Source organism: Oncorhynchus keta, chromosome 19 (assembly GCF_023373465.1).
Source record: "Oncorhynchus keta strain PuntledgeMale-10-30-2019 chromosome 19, Oket_V2, whole genome shotgun sequence".
Classification (NCBI taxonomy): domain Eukaryota; kingdom Metazoa; phylum Chordata; class Actinopteri; order Salmoniformes; family Salmonidae; genus Oncorhynchus; species Oncorhynchus keta.
The window spans coordinates 68,411,233-68,428,179 of record NC_068439.1 but is presented as its reverse complement, the minus strand read 5'-3'; the positions used below and the strand labels follow the sequence as shown (position 1 = coordinate 68,428,179).

General features: G+C 42.5%; 1 protein-coding gene across 3 annotated transcripts in view; it reads right to left on the bottom strand.

The window, feature by feature from the left end:
- LOC118398758 (transcription regulator protein BACH2) overlaps positions 1 to 16,947 on the bottom strand; it is a 111,889-nt gene that overhangs the window by 76,397 nt on the left and 18,545 nt on the right. For 2 of the 3 annotated variants that reach the window (XM_052471124.1, XM_052471126.1), the window contains exon 2: positions 1,687 to 1,817. The exons of the other annotated variant lie outside the window; for it this stretch is intronic. The gene's annotated coding sequence lies outside the window, so the exon portion shown is untranslated. The remainder of the gene's footprint in view (positions 1 to 1,686; positions 1,818 to 16,947) is intronic. 3 annotated transcript variants of the gene reach the window in all.

The following is a 16,947-nucleotide window of genomic DNA, read 5'->3' as shown; positions in this document are numbered from 1 at the left end:
CTCTAGACAGGTGCATTCAGCAAGGTGATTCAGATGTCTCCCTTTCACTATACAGTCAATGGAAATACAGTGAACCCGCACTTTAACCTCATAGTCATTGTATCATTTCACTGTATATCTGATCGATTCGAAACCTAAACTACCCACTAAAGAGAGAGGCAATGGCCTTACCTTTCAATAACACTTATATCTAAACTGCCAGATGATTATCCTTGAAGCCAAGTTGTCAACTCTCTGTGTGATGTAATATATTAATAATAATAATATAAGCCATTTAGCAGACACTTTAATCCAAATGTAGCTAAACATACAGTAGAGTAACTATTTAAGATTGTGTTACACACCATGTAGCAAAACAATTACTCACAGACAAAGAAATCACCGTCCGCCAATTGCCCCATACAGTATGTGGAAAGTGTGAATCACCAAACAGTCACTTTTAATAAAGACACAAATCAGTGGAAATGTGGGTTGTGCCTTTACCCCTCAGCATTTCCACAGAAAGAAATAATCTGCAAGGTTTATAATATGATCATAAAATAATAAAACATTATTTCAGTGTAGAGATATTTAGCTCTTCTAAAACTGGTGGAAGCAACGACATCATCAATTTGATCTAATGATGACGTCCCAGACACACTTGAGACGTTTCAGTCTTTCCATGCACTTTTAAAAAACACTAATCCAACTGAAAACAAACATGACCACAAACATCCTCTTCATGCTTTCTTTATTTAGCAGAACAAGTTCAAGTAAAGTAAAGTAAAGTAATAGGATTTCTTAGAACTGATTCTTTATTAACACTTGAATTCCAAGTGGGATCATTTGCGACACCTGCATGTCTGGCCTTCTGCCCGGGCTGTGTCACCCACTCCACCTCAGTGTCCTCTATCAGCCTCCAACACTGACATCATCAGTGCCTGAAGGGCCTGTGTGGCTCCGCTCCATGTGTACCTCTCCTTTGCCCATTCTAGGGTTTCATGTAACATAAGGTGTAGTAGGTGGATAATTGGTCCTCTGATGTCTGGCAGGTCACTATCGCTAGATGCTAAAAATACACTGCAACGCCATGTGTCCTCACTCAGGGCAGAAGGCAGGCGGGCAGGAGGTTTGCATTGGCCATTGGCCATATTGATGATGGAAAAACAAATAAGAGATATTTCTAAGTGACTCGAGTGGAAACAAGGATGCAGAGTTCTTCCAATACATTGCTCTTCCTTCCTCATCACGCTAAGTGAAATTTCATGTGATCACTTTGAGTTGGTGAATAGAAAAATAAGCCTATGTGTTTCTCTTATGCAATGTAGCATATCTGTCAGCCTTCAAGTAGTACCTAACATTTACTTTCAGGTTGTACTTTTTTTTGTCAGTTCAACTTGAGTGAGAGATTTTCTGAGATAACTAAATTGGTAGCCTGCAACAGAATCAGTCACCTTAGATGAAGGGTTCACTTTCAAACCTGTTGTGTGTGTGTGTGTCTCTCTCTCTCTCTCTCTCTCTCTCTCTCTCTCTCTCTCTCTCTCTCTCTCTCTCTCTCTCTCTCTCTCTCCCTCTCCCTCTCCCTCTCCCTCTCCCTCTCTCTCTCTCTCTCTCTCTCTCTCTCAGAATATACAGCTGGTTCATTATTCACAAGCCTGCGGGTTGACAGTCTAGCAGGATGGTAGCATGTGTAAGAACCTGTCTTGCCTGATGTTATCTCTCAACGTTTCGTTATTCTGGGCACCGAGTCAACCGATAGGAGCGTCATCCGAATTTCTTTGGTTTCCACAGGGGTGGGGAGGAAGAGGTCACAGAGCAGTTAAACCGCCTCCTTTTCCCTGGCAGAGAGAGAGAGAGAGCGATAGAGAGAGAAGGAACATAAAAAGCGACATACCAATTAGGATCTGGCTAAAACAAATTAAAAAATATCCCTTGCATGCAACGTAAAACCCTAAATAATACATGCAGAGCAGAATTAAGATTAAAAATCTGAAAATAACTTATTTTACAACCATATCAAAGGAACCAATGCCCACACATTTGACCACAAAGCCCTCACCTACAGAAAGATGAACCTAGAGAAGAGTGGTTGTGGGCCTCTTTAGACAAATGCAAACAGAACCCACAGAACTCCAGGACAGCAAAACAATTAGAACCAACCAAACAGAGAGTACACAGTGGCAGAATACCTGACCACTGTGACTGGCCCTACACAGAGAGTACACAGTGGCAGAATACCTGACCACTGTGACTGGCCCTACACAGAGAGTACACAGTGGCAGAATACCTGACCACTGTGACTGGCCTTACACAGAGAGTACACAGTGGCAGAATACCTGACCACTGGTACACAGAGAGACAGTGGCAGAATACCTGACCACCCTACACAGAGAGTACACAGTGGCAGAATACCTGACCACTGTGACTGGCCCTACACAGAGAGTACACAGTGGCAGAATACCTGACCACTGTGACTGGCCCTACACAGAGAGTACACAGTGGCAGAATACCTGACCACTGTGACTGGCCCTACACAGAGAGTACACAGTGGCAGAATACCTGACCACTGTGACTGGCCCTACACAGAGAGTACACAGTGGCAGAATACCTGACCACTTTGACTGGCCCTACACAGAGAGTACACAGTGGCAGAATACCTGACCACTTTGACTGAGCCAACATTAACAAAATTCTTCACCATGTACAGACTAAGTTAGCCTTGTTATTGAGAGAGGCTGCCATAGGCAGACCTGGCTCTCGTGAGAAGACTGGATATATAGCCACTGTCCACAAAATTAGGTGGAAACTGAGTTGCACTTCCTAACCTACTGTCAAATGTATGACCGTATTAGAGACACATATTTCACACAAATCACAAAGAATTTGAAACATTGATATATCCCTTATCTGTTAGGCAAAATGTGTGCAATCACAGCAGCAAGATTTGTGAGCCATTGCCATGAGAAAAGGGCAACCAGTGGAGCAAAAACAACATTGTAAAGACAACATACCTTTATCTATTCATTTATCTTCCGTTACCATTTGTACTTCAAATATTTGCACATTGTTAAAACACTGTACACAGCTGATAACATAACACTTAACATGCCTTTATATTTTTTAAACCTTTGAGTGGAATATTTACTGTTAATTTCTAATTGTTTTTGTTTTCTAGTTTTTTTGTTAATAGATTATTTCACTTGCTTTGTTAATGTACACATATGTTTCCCACGTCAATAAAGCCCCTTAGAATTGGAGAGAGGCCTGCCTGCCTGCCTGTCCGCCCGCTCTACTTGGCTCGGTAGAAACAGATGTCAAACAGGAACTCAGTGTTTAACGTCTCCTCTGCAACAAGCTTCCTGGAGACAGACTCCGCCTGGCCTCGCTCTGTCTCAGGGGCCAACCGCCCTGCAAACTGCTGCCTCATACTGAACCTGGGTCAGCCTGTGACACACTTTCGGCTGTATCGTGTGAAGATTCTAAACTAAATAAAAACAGAACACACATTCCACATTCACCCCTCCGTCTGCGCCTGCTTTGGAAATAGGGTGTCAGAAGAGTTGTTGTTCAGAGCTGGAGCACAACAGTCACGTGTCATGTGTTTAGCCCTCGACTAAACTACTCTGAATCTCCCCAAGCACACAGCACAGATACCACACACTGAATTCCATTGAAGTAAAACTGATGTGCTTCTGTACTTGGTTGAACTGAGTACAATACCTCAATAACATCATATCCATCTATTAAATCAACAAAAATAGCTGTACTTAAACATCACCTGCAGAGTAAAACGTGAAGGAGATCCTAGCTTTGATCTTTTTTCAAACGGACCCGTTTCTACAATGTCAATGAACACCGCAATCATCACTCTGATCATTAAGGCTCTATTATACACAGAGAAACACAAGTCTTTGTGGCTGAGTTAACGGTTCAACAGTGATACTTGAACATAGGGTTCCAACTAAGCACCAGCTTCAAAGGCCAACTGCTCCCCATCGTCTGCCTTTCTATACATAGAACACCTCACCCACCACAGTTATCACGATGCACAGGCTCGCATTCTGCAGCTGTGCACAAAGGGTCTGCTATAAAGTACAGTACAACTGAAGATAAACTTTCATCAGACCAGAGCATCGTCTTTCACACACCATGGGACACAACGACACATTAAGGCCAATTAATGCGGGGAAATCCATTTGATAACAGAGCAAACCGGTACCCAGTTGTTATAGTTGCTGTATCAGAATCGTTCATCAGACTACGATCTGGAGAGCCAAGTCTACCTGAGTGTTTGTTCGTCACCTCCCCAGTCTGTATCAGCCCCTGCACTGGTGGGCTCCGCTATGCTCTGAGTTGATTTGTTTGGACAGTATTGTGTGCATTACACAGCTGGAAATCACACAGCATGTTAACAACCCAGCAGGGTCTAACAGGGAACCAAGGAAAACACAGCCACAACCAAGAGATAACCCACCGAAAGCCCTCTTAGAAAAGTCTAGACCATAGATCAGTGCAGTGCTCCACGGAACTCTAGTGCTACACAGAACTACAGAACTCTAGCGCTACACGGAACTCTAGCGCTACACGGAACTCTAGTGCTACACGGAACTCTAGTGCTACACGGAAGTCTAGAGCTACATGTAGCAACCCTGTGTTAATAAACGTGGATATCGACTGTGCCACTTCAGCATGCTTTTGTGGCACAGTCAATGCCACGCAAGAATCGCCGACCACCACAGACGAGCTCCCTCTCCCTTCCTGATTCATTTACACAACAATCAGAGCCAGCTGCAGATAGGGGGAAATCAGATGTTCTACATTTTGATGGAATATTTATAATTATATAAAATATATGGAACAAATGTTCCACCAACAGGTTTCTGTGCCAAAGCACCACACAACCAAGAAACAAAGTATACCGACATCAGGAGCTTCAATATCATGGTTTGTGTTTTCAACACCACAATAAATAGACTATGTCAATCTCAACAAACAGAAAATACATCTCTCCCTACCTTGTAGGCCTAACCAGTATCGAAGGCTTCGCTTGACAATCTCTGATTGGCCCATGTTGACTCCAATGCTTCCCACAGTTGTGTCAAGTTGGCAGGATGTCCTTTGGGTGGTGGACCATTTTTGATACACACAAGAAACTGTTGAGCGTGAATAACCCAGCAGTTTTGCAGTCCTTGACGCAAACCGGTGAACCTGGCACCTACTACCATACCCCGTTCAAAGGGACTTCAATATTTTGTCATTTACCCTCTGAATGGCACACATACACAAGCCATGTCTCAATTGTCTCAAGGATTAAAACTCCTTCTGTAACCTGTCTACTCCCATTCATCTACACTGATATAAGTGGATTTAACAATAAGGGATCATTGCTTTCAGCTGGATTCACCTGGTAAGTACATGTCATGGAAAGAGCAGGTGTTATTAATGTTTTGTACACTCAGTGTATTTAAAACAGTGAATAATAAAGTCTCTGGCTATGGTGTTATTCTGGTGGACATCTCTAACAAATGAGACCATTATATTTTGTGCCAAACACCTCTCTGGGCACAGCACCTCACAGTATGGCTAGTTATATTGTTGTGTCAAACACTTGACTGGGCACAGCACCTCACAATATGGCTAGTTATATTGTTGTGTCAAACACCTGACTGGGCACAGCACCTCACAGTATGGCTAGTTATATTGTTGTGTCAAACACCTGACTGGGCACAGCACCTCACAGTATGGCTAGTTATATTGTTGTGTCAAACACCTGACTGGGCACAGCACCTCACAGTATGGCTAGTTATATTGTTGTGTCAAACACTTGTCTGGGCACAGCACCTCACAGTATGGCTAGTTATATTGTTGTGTCAAACACCTGACTGGGCACAGCACCTCACAGTATGGCTAGTTATATTGTTGTGTCAAACACCTGTCTGGGCACAGCACCTCACGGTATTGCTAGTTATATTGTTGTGTCAAACACCTGTCTGGGCACAGCACCTCACGGTATGGCTAGTTATATTGTTGTGTCAAACACCTGTCTGGGCACAGCACCTCACGGTATTGCTAGTTATATTGTTGTGTCAAACACCTGTCTGGGCACCACACAGTATGGCTAGTTATATTGTTGTGTCAAACACCTGACTGGGCACAGCACCTCACAGTATGGCTAGTTATATTGTTGTGTCAAACACTTGTCTGGGCACAGAACCTCACAGTATGGCTAGTTATATTGTTGTGTCAAACACCTGACTGGGCACAGCACCTCCCAGTATGGCTAGTTATATTGTTGTGTCAAACACTTGTCTGGGCACAGCACCTCACAGTATGGCTAGTTATATTGTTGTGTCAAACACCTGACTGGGCACAGCACCTCACAGTATGGCTAGTTATATTGTTGTGTCAAACACTTGTCTGGGCACAGAACCTCACAGTATGGCTAGTTATATTGTTGTGTCAAACCCCTGACTGGGCACAGCACCTCCCAGTATGGCTAGTTATATTGTTGTGTCAAACACCTGACTGGGCACAGCACCTCCCAGTATGGCTAGTTATATTGTTGTGTCAAACACTTGTCTGGGCACAGCACCTCACAGTATGGCTAGTTATATTGTTGTGTCAAACACCTGTCTGGGCACAGCACCTCACAGTATGGCTAGTTATATTGTTGTGTCAAACACCTGACTGGGCACAGCACCTCACAGTATGGCTAGTTATATTGTTGTGTCAAACACTTGTCTGGGCACAGAACCTCACAGTATGGCTAGTTATATTGTTGTGTCAAACACCTGACTGGGCACCACACAGTATGGCTAGTTATATTGTTGTGTTAAACACCTGACTGGGCACCACACAGTATGGCTAGTTATATTGTTGTGTAAAACACCTGTCTGGGCACAGCACCTCACAGTATGGCTAGTTATATTGTTGTGTAAAACACCTGTCTGGGCACAGCACCTCACAGTATGGCTAGTTATATTGTTGTGTAAAACACCTGTCTGGGCACAGCACCTCACAGTATGGCTAGTTATATTGTTGTGTCAAACACCTGTCTGGGCACAGCACCTCACAGTATGGCTAGTTATATTGTTGTGTAAAACACCTGTCTGGGCACAGCACCTCACAGTATGGCTAGTTATATTGTTGTGTCAAACACCTGTCTGGGCACCACACAGTATGGCTAGTTATATTGTTGTGTCAAACACCTGACTGGGCACAGCACCTCGCGGTATGGCTAGTTATATTGTTGTATGAGTGTTTGTGTACTGAGGAACATGTCACTTGGTTTCAGACGAAAGCCACTTTAAATGTCCTTTGTTGGGGGCTTTCATCACTGGTAACTGTTGCATGGTGTAAAATGTGACAAACATGACTTCTCTTTAGAGCGTGTGTCATCCTGCAGCACAACCTGTCACCATTTATAAAGCACATGTTTATGTCATTTTTGACATAGTGGGTTATGTCACATGTGACATTGGTAATTATATCACACAGTTATGTAACATTTATGAACCCTTTATAAAGCATGACATACGGTTATAGATGCTTTGTCACATTTATGCTAAGGATGCCATTATGAATGCTTTATGAAGCCTTTTTAAGTTCAACTTCATTTGAAGCGGGACCAAATAGTTGGATAGATATCTGGGGGCTGAGTCCGTGATAATTCAGTGGACCAAGTGGAATTAATACTGCTCTTTTTTTCCACAGATAACCAGCCTAGCTGCTTACAATGCTTGACTTCCAGATGAGTATGAGGGGGAAGTTTAAGTACAATTCTTACAAGCATGTTTTGGCTAGTCTGTAGATTATTTTTTAGATGTTTGGAGCTGCTGGTGAACCATGATGTGCAAGCATAATAAAAGTGACACTGGACTAGTGCACTTGCCAGTCTTTAGGGTTTCAATGTCAAGACATTTTGAGGATGGGCTGGAATCATATTTTGGACGAACACGCTCATGATAACAGGAGAGTTTTGAAGTAGCCTAATCAGACTAAAACATTGTGACTGGTTATGTTTATGCCACATATAAAGGATAATACATTTAAAAAGTTAAATGACAATATTGAGGCTATACTGCAGCGTTAATCAAATCAATCCAGGATTTGTTAGGTTCTAGTTGCGCAATGAACAGCTGCTCGGATTGGAGAGGAGGCAGAGCAAAGCGTGTGATAGGCTTTCCTGAATAACCGGGCCTGCTGGGAACATACAGTACCATTCAAAGTTTGGACACACCTACTCACTCAAGGGTTTTTTGTTTATTTTTTACTACTTTCTACATTGTAGAATAATAGTGAAGACATCAAAACTATGAAATAACACATATGGAATCATGTAGTAACCAAAAAAAGTGTTAAACAAATCAAAATATATTTTATATTTGAGATTCTTCAAAGTGGCCACCCATTTGCCTTGAGAGCTTTGCAAACTCTTGGCATTCTCTCAAACAACTTCACCTGGAATGCTTTTCCAACAGTATTGAAGCAGTTACCACAAATGCTGAGCACTTGTTGGCTGCTTTTCCTTCACTCTGTGGTCCAACTCATCCAAAACCCTCCGAATTGGGTTGAGGTTGGGTGATTGTGGAGGCCAGGTTATTTGATGCAGCACTCCATCACTCTCCTTGGTCAAATAGCCCTGATACAATCTGGAAGTGTGTTGGGTCATTGTTCTGTTGAAAAACACATGATAGTCCCACTAAGCACAAACCGGATGAGATGGCATATCGCTGCAGAATGCTTTGGTAGCCATGCTGGTTAAGTGTGCCTTGAATTCTAAATAAATCACAGACAGTGTCACCAGCAAAGTACCCCCACACCATCACACCTCCTCCTCCATGCTTCACAGTGGGAACCACACGTGCGGAGATCATCCGTTCACCTACTCTGCGTCTCACAAAGATGCAACGTTTGGAACCAAAAATCTCTAATTTGGACTCCACCGGTCTAATGTCTATTGCTCGTGTTTCTTGGCCCAAGCAAGTCTCTTCTTCTTATTGGTGTCCTTTAGTAGTGGTTTCTTTGCAGCAATTCGACCATGAAGGCCTGATTCATGCAGTCTCCTCTGAACAGTTGATGTTGAGATGTGTCGGTTACTTGAACTCTGTGAAGCATTTATTTGGGCTGCAATCTGAGGTGCAGTTAACTCTAATGAACTTATCCTCTGCAGCAGAGGTAACTCTGGGTCTTCCTTTCCTGTGGCGGTCCTCATGAGAGCCAGCTTCATTATAGCTCTTGATGTTTTTTCGACTACACTTGAAGAAACTGTCACGGTCTTCCTTCTCTTCATCTGAAGAGGAAAGGCGAGAAGGATCAGAGGACCAAAATGCGGCGTGGTATGTGTTCATAGTGAATTTTAATAAAGAGAACACTGAACACTGCAACACTATACAAAAGAGTAACCAAAAACAATAAACCAATGACGACCGTGAAGCTACAAAATAGACCTGTGCTGAACACAAGCCACTAACATAGACAATCACCCACAAACAAACAGTGCAACCAAGGCTACCTAAGTATGATTCTCAATCAGAGACAACTAATGACACTTGCCTCTGATTAAGAACCATACTAGGCCGAAACATAGAAATCTCCAAATCATAGAAAAACAAACATAGACTGCCCACCCAACTCACGCCCTGACCATACAAAATAAATACAAAACAAAGGAAATAAAGGTCAGAACGTGACAGAAACTTTCAAAGTTCTTGACATTTTCCAGATGGACTGACCTTCATGTCTTAAAGTAATGATGGACTGTAATTTCTCTTTGCTTGTTTGAGCTGTTCATACCATAATATGGACTTGGTATTTTACCAAATAGGGCTATCTTCTGTATACCACCCCTACCTTGTCACAACACAACTGACTGGCTCAAACTCATTAAGAATAAAGAAATTACACAAATTCACTTTTAACAAGGCACACCTGTTAATTGAGATGCATTCCAGGTGACTACGTCATGAAGCTGGTTGAGAGAATGCACAGAGTGTGCAAAGCTGTTATCGGGGCAAAGGGTGGCTACTTTGAAGAATCTCAAATATAAAATATATTTAGATTTGTTTAACACTGTTTTAGTTACTACATGATTCTATATGTGTTATTTCACAGTTTTGATGTCTTCACTATTATTCTATAATGTAGAAAATATTTTGACAAATTAAGAAAAACCCTTGAGTAGGAATCATGAGTAGGTGTGTCCAAACGTCTGACTGGTACTGTATATGGCCACATAATTATAGGATGACTTGGGAGAATCTGCAACAGACCGCGCACCTCAGTATCAGAAGTAAAAATACAGCCAGACTGGCCTGCTACGGTGCCTTTCTAGACCTTATAAACTGTCCAGACTAGACCCACAACTGATCCAAATAGAATGACACATTCAAAACAATAATAATACAATTGTTATACAATAACACAATAATGAATTGCATTGTGGTGTGGTAGGCTAGTCTAGGTAGGATAATTGTACTGTTCTTAAACAAGATCAATAGGGGAGCTTTTTTAGCTGCGTATGTCTCATGTCTTCATTGTTCTATCATGCGTGATGATGCACCTAGCCTCCCCGCTGCCTATCAGATATTCCTATTTGTTCTTGTGGACTTATATGGAATATTTAGTGCATCAAAGCTGGGACCGAGAGACTTAAAAATAGCTTCAATCTCAAGGCCATCAGACTGTTAAACAGCCATCACTAACACAGAGAGGATACAGACTTAAAATACATCCACAGGTACACCTCCAATTGACTCAAATGATATCAATTAGCCTATCAGAAGTTTCTAAAGCCATGACATAATTTTATGGAATTTTCCAAGCTGTTTAAAGACACAGTCAATTTACACGGAACCCAACCGGCTGCGCACTTGCGCCATTGTGCAGAAATGTATTTTGTCCCTCCACACCAAACGCAATCACGACACGCAGGTTAAAATATCAAAACAAACTCTGAACCAATTACATTCATTTGGGGACAGGTCGAAAAGCATTAAACATTTATGGCAATTTAGCGTGCCAGCTTGCACTTACTTGCTAGCTAATTTGTCCTATTTAGCTAGCTTGCTGTTGCTAGCTAATTTGTCCTAGGACCAAATCATTTCTAGTCATCTCTCCTCCTTCCAAGCTTTTTCTTCTCTTGACTTTATATTGTAATTGGCAACTTTCACAAATTAGGTGCATTACCGCCACTGACCTTGTTCGTCTTTCAGTCACCCAATGAGGAGATGGCACGTGGGTACCTGCTTCTATAAACCAATGAGGAGATGGGAGAGGCAGGACTTGCAGCGCAAACTGAGTCACAAATAGAACTGACTTCTATTTTAGCCCTTGGCAACACAGACGCTCGTTGGCGCACGAGAGCAATGTGGGTGCAATAATTGAATAATATAGATTTCTACATTTATTTTGCAACGCTTGCTCACGGCTCGAATGTAAACTTCTGACCCAATGGAATTGTGATACAGTGAATTATAAGTGAAATAATCTGTCTGTAAACAATTGTTGGAAAAATTACTTGTCTTGTGCACAAAGTAGATGTCCTAACCGACTTGCCAAAACTATAGTTTGTTAACAAGAAATTTGTGGAGTGGTAGAAAAACGAGTTAAGTGTATGTAAACTTCCAACTTCAACTGTATTTATATGTATATATTCTTATTCTATTCGTTTACTTAGATGTCTGTGTATTAGGTAGTTGTTGGTTTTCAGCCAATCAGCATTCAGGGCTGGAACCACCCAGGTTATAATACAAGTTAACGCGCGGAAAAGCGTAGAGCATAAGGGAAGAACCAAAACACCTTGATGTAGGGGAGGCGAATGCAAGCGGAGACAAAAGAGCGAACGTAAACCAGGGAGAGAAGCGCACTAACCTCCCCTGTGGCCAATAAAATAAAATAAAACCTCCCCACACAACCTTTCCCAGTCAATTTCGAATGGTCCCTAAGAATTCCAGCAGTCATGGATTAGCGTTTTCCATCAGATTAGTTAGGGGGTGGCAGCCATTAATAATTACATCTCTCTCACTCTCTCTCTCTCTCTCTCTCTCTCACTCACTCACTCACTCACTCACTAAAACAAAGACCAAAACCATAATCAGATGATTGTGGATAGACTGCCAGGTTACATCAAGGATGATAGCTTTTGCAAAATATAATATTTGAAGTGTGAACATATTTGTTCATGCATCATTGTGTGTGTATGGAAATATAATTTGACATGGGAACCAACACGTTACTGACACATTTCTCAAGTGTAAATTATAAAAACATGTTGATACAATGTTGAGAGGTATCCTAATTACAAATTATACACAGTTCTAGCCTGGTGCCAAATAAGGATCCACAAAGCATTTATCTATGATATGCATTAAGATGAGTGGCTGTGAAGGTCAAGGAGCAGATTATCCTGTTTAGAAAAGAGGTGGGATATAGTGGGGATATGGTAATTTCACTCCCACAAACTAAAGACCATTTATCAGTAGGGGATGAACAGTATGTGTTCCAATTGGCAGTGTGTGGCTGATTGTTTGCACTGTATTTTGTGTGCTATATTTGTAGTGCTATATACCTATACTGATATTCCATCACTTATCCCTAACATATGTTCATCTTGAACTCGACTGGGACTCGAGGGCGAGTAAAGGGGGTCAGGTGGGGGGTGTTGGTGAAGGGAGAGAGGGGCAGCCAATAGGCTTACAGCAGTCTCGAGTCTCGATCAATGAGGGGGGTGGGGAACGGAGACAGATAAACAAGGAGAAGGCAAGAGAGAGAGAAAGAGAGGGGTGGAGGGAGGGAGGGGTGGACTCTTCACCAACCGTGGCGGGAGAGATTGGTTGGGAAGTAGCTGACTCAAGCAGGGTTCACTCGGTTCAGCTAGTAAAGAAGTGACCTGCTTCGAGTGCATTCCAATGCTCCACCTCACCTTCCCGCCCTCCCGCCCAAAGTCTCTACTCAGGGGGATTCCTGGAGCTTCTGGGGCTTCTGGAGCTTCTGGGGCTTCTGGAGCTTCTGGGGCTTCTGGGGCTGCTCTCTCTCTCTCTGCTCTCCACTGGTGTGTCAATATTTCCAGACGGACTGCCACTGGAGTGGCTGTGGTCTTATTCAGTGTAGCGTGTTCACTGCACATTGAGGAGGAGGGGAGGAAGGCCACATTACCGCCTGCCTGGTCCCTAACAAAAACATCCTGAGGGTCCCAGTCATTCATCTCACCACAGTAAATGAGCCTTGTGCTGGTGGACAATTCCTTCAGTAACCCAATACTGGAAAATAGGGTGTTTTTTCTCTTTGTAAAAATGTCCCATTCAGCTATGGTTAGAAATGTTGTACCACACCAAAATAATCATGGCAGCCAGACAAGCCAGTCGGTAGTTTATGCAGATTAATACACCCTGCCTGAAGCAATGCAGAATCTGGCCAGGGCGCCATCTGCCTCAGCTTTTGCTAATCACCTAAACCAGATGGGTTAGCAGATCTTTGAGGAAGGTTGTTTTCCTGCACAATAAATGTGGGCATCACGGGTCCACTATCTAGGGTGCCTGCAGAAATTCATTATTGCTTTTGTTCTCCTCTGTCTCTTTTAAAATGTAAATAATTTCAAGAATGTTTGATTGAGCCATTTCAAGTGACACGGCTGCTGAGACTATATGTAGGATCTTCATTTGAACCAGTTTGCTATAGTAGAAAACAAATCCTGCAGCAACAGGAAATGTGCATTTTTATGTGGATTATAATTAATGGACATTTTTGTAGGGGTTGCTGCATTTTTCATAAGGGGAAATCCAGTCTTAATTTCAGTGGAAACTACAAACTTCAGAAGCCTTTTTCAACCTCAGATAAACTACAAGTTTTACATTTCCTGCATTTCAGGAAAGTTCTCCTGCAACAGGTTGATCAAATGAAGATCTTACATCTGTACACCCACTGCTACTTAAAGCTTCACTAATAGGAAAAAGTAGTGCCTCTGAAGGTCAAAGAGTGATTGATTTCAAACATTGATTTTGAGATCAGTCCAGAGTCCATTTGGCAGCCAGCAGGAACGGAGCTAATAACCAGCAGGCCCTTCCTCCAAACATTCATCAAGCTGCTTTGCCAATTCACAGAGAGTACATTCTGAATGAACGGCACTTTAACTGTGAAATACGAATATCAACACGTCTGTTCTGTTCATGATTTCATTGGGCTTTTTCAATGTCAGGGTGGTTATTCAGGTCTGCTGCACAGCCCACTTCACTCACCTGATAAAGCTCCAAATTAAGCCAATGCCAGGTGAAAGCCAAAGCAAAAACCTGCCTCACAGCCAGACTGCTGGTCTAAGCTTTCTAGGAAGAGGATGAGGATAGGTTTATTTATCTTCTTTGGGCATCAATGTGCTATAAGAATATATGCAATGAAGATGAGACATAATGAGATGCTGGAATAAGGTTATTTTCAACCACCTAGCTGAGATATCTAATCTAACCCCTACTGCGGGTTGTTGTGATTCTGCATGCAGATAGACAGGCTGTGAATTCTTCAATTTCACAGTACTGATTTATTGACATGGTCAGTTCACTGTCCAAGATTCTGTTCTATTTCTCCTCAGCTCATGATCATGATCAGTACTAGTGGTAAGAGGACGTAGGATCTGCTGATCTACTGCTGTAGATAGGTTGTGCATTCCTGAGCTTGGTAGCCTACTGCAATTACTGCGAAAAGAGGTTGAAGTAAACTATGTCCGAGACAATGGTGAGAGGTTGAAGGTGAGGAGAGAGTAGGATAGTAATATATTCCAAGGAGATTGCTAAAGTGGTCTACCACGACGATTGCCCCAAATAATGGTTTCCATGGCAATCAGACATAAAGATCCAGGGTTACAAACCTCTAGTCCAGAAATGAACTAGATGAACAACTTCCCACTTCCATATTATGGGACATTTTAATGCATTTGTCTTTCTTCATTTAGTGTCGTAAGATAAGCAAATGTCAATTTGCTGAGAAAAAGGCTTCCTCTGTCGGCTGTTTTCCATTCCTTTCACAGTACTTCTGTTCCCATGATTTGTGGCGGGAGTCCAAGAGTTCCAAGAAATGTTTTCCCAAGGGTATCCTTTCAGCCATCAGTCTCCAGAACTCAGAAGGAATTTATATGCATCAATAGAGGTCTTCGGCTTACGAGAACGCGCTTCCTTAAGATAACATAAGAGCTAAAAACTTAACATGTTTTCTTTTTTTCTTTTTTGTACAAGATCTTTCGTCTAAGTAAAGAGTTCTACTGTTGTTGGTTTAGAAGCAACACATTCAGATCTGTGCTCGTTTTAATAAAATAAGCAACAGAAAGAGATCCTATCTTTTGGCCTTCAGGCAGTTTTGAATTGACATTCAGCAGAGCATTAACAATGCACTCACCACATTGTGTTGGTATCTAATGGAGTATTATACCAGAACGATCAATATAAGACAAAAAGGGGTGGTGCAGTAAAAGCACAAATAAAAGCAACAGGGAACCAATAAGGGAGACAGAAACAGATTCCACAACCAAGTAGTAGCCCTACTTCTCACTACGGTACATTCATCTCAGATGGTATGCACTGATACTGTAGCAGCCAAGCAAGCCTGAGTAAGGCTACACTCCCAGGCAGCGTCCCAAATGGCAGTAGTGCACTATAATGTATAGGGAATAGGGTGCCATTTGGGAGTCAGCCTCAGTCATGTCACAGTGGGAAAAGTGAATCAGCCACACAGAACAGTAGTATCCCCAGGCCTTGCTGTGTCTGTAGCACCTAACCATCCTGCAGCCGACTGTTCCCTCCCAGGCCATCGCCTGTGTGTCCCTTCCTGACCGACGCTGGCAGCTGGCACCGACCTTGTCAACTCCACCCAGAGAGAGGCCACCTTGCCAGGTGTTACAACACACACTGTAATGAGACTGTCCAGGTCACAGCAATCTGTTCAGGCAATGTGTTTATGGAACATGTCATCCCATCCCCCAACAAAAACATACACACACAAACACTTCCACACACACCCACAATCCCCCCTTCCCCAAAACACGTGTAAATATTGGACTATACTCTGTGTCTTCATGTATTATACTTATGCTAAAATCTTTAATTTATTCTACTGAGCCATTTACTTTATGTTCCTATTCTTATATTTTCTTATTTATTATTGTTGTTGGATTGTCGAGGAACCTGCAAGTAAGCATTTAGATTGACAGTGTATACCACGTGGATCCTGTACATACGACTAATAAAACGTGAAACTTGAAACACACGACCGGGTTTGAGCAGAGCCACAGGGTCCACGAGGGTCAGAGGGACAGCTCAGTCCAGACCAACCAATGCTTGCCCTGTTCAGAGAGGCTGCTCTATCAGGTAAGGAGCCAGGTCACAAACACACTGCTGGGAAAGTGGCTTCTCGCATACTAGCTGACACTACAAAGTGCATTCTGTGTGGAAATGTGATCTGTTTGCACATTCTCTTGTAGACATTTCCTCTGTTTGCTGGTTACAATCTATATGCATACTATTTCCTTGTCCTGAGGGTCTTGGATAACATTGCATTCAACAAATGATTTAGTTTTCTATACATTTAGGCTACTTCGTCACCATAGCAGAATTCTGCTGGGATTTGATCTGTCAACCTACAATGTCCATAAGCTATGAATATTACACAAAAATGCCTTTGATAATAACCATACACAGCTTTGGAGCACATAATTACCCCTACATCAAATCACCATATAGCTGCTACACGTGCATCACTGCAACGCTAAATGCCCGAGTGACATGCCAAAAACATATCTGTCTGCAGGGCAGTGAACTCAAAACATGCTGGTGTCAGGGGAATCACTCTAACAGCAGGTACACACAACAACCCCATGGAAAAGGAATGCAAGCCCTGACAGTGGAACATAAAGCAACCCAATCTGATCATGCAGATTAGTAGGCCAAACTTTCAACTGAAACTTGCCTCTGTGTGTTTTTGTCGTCT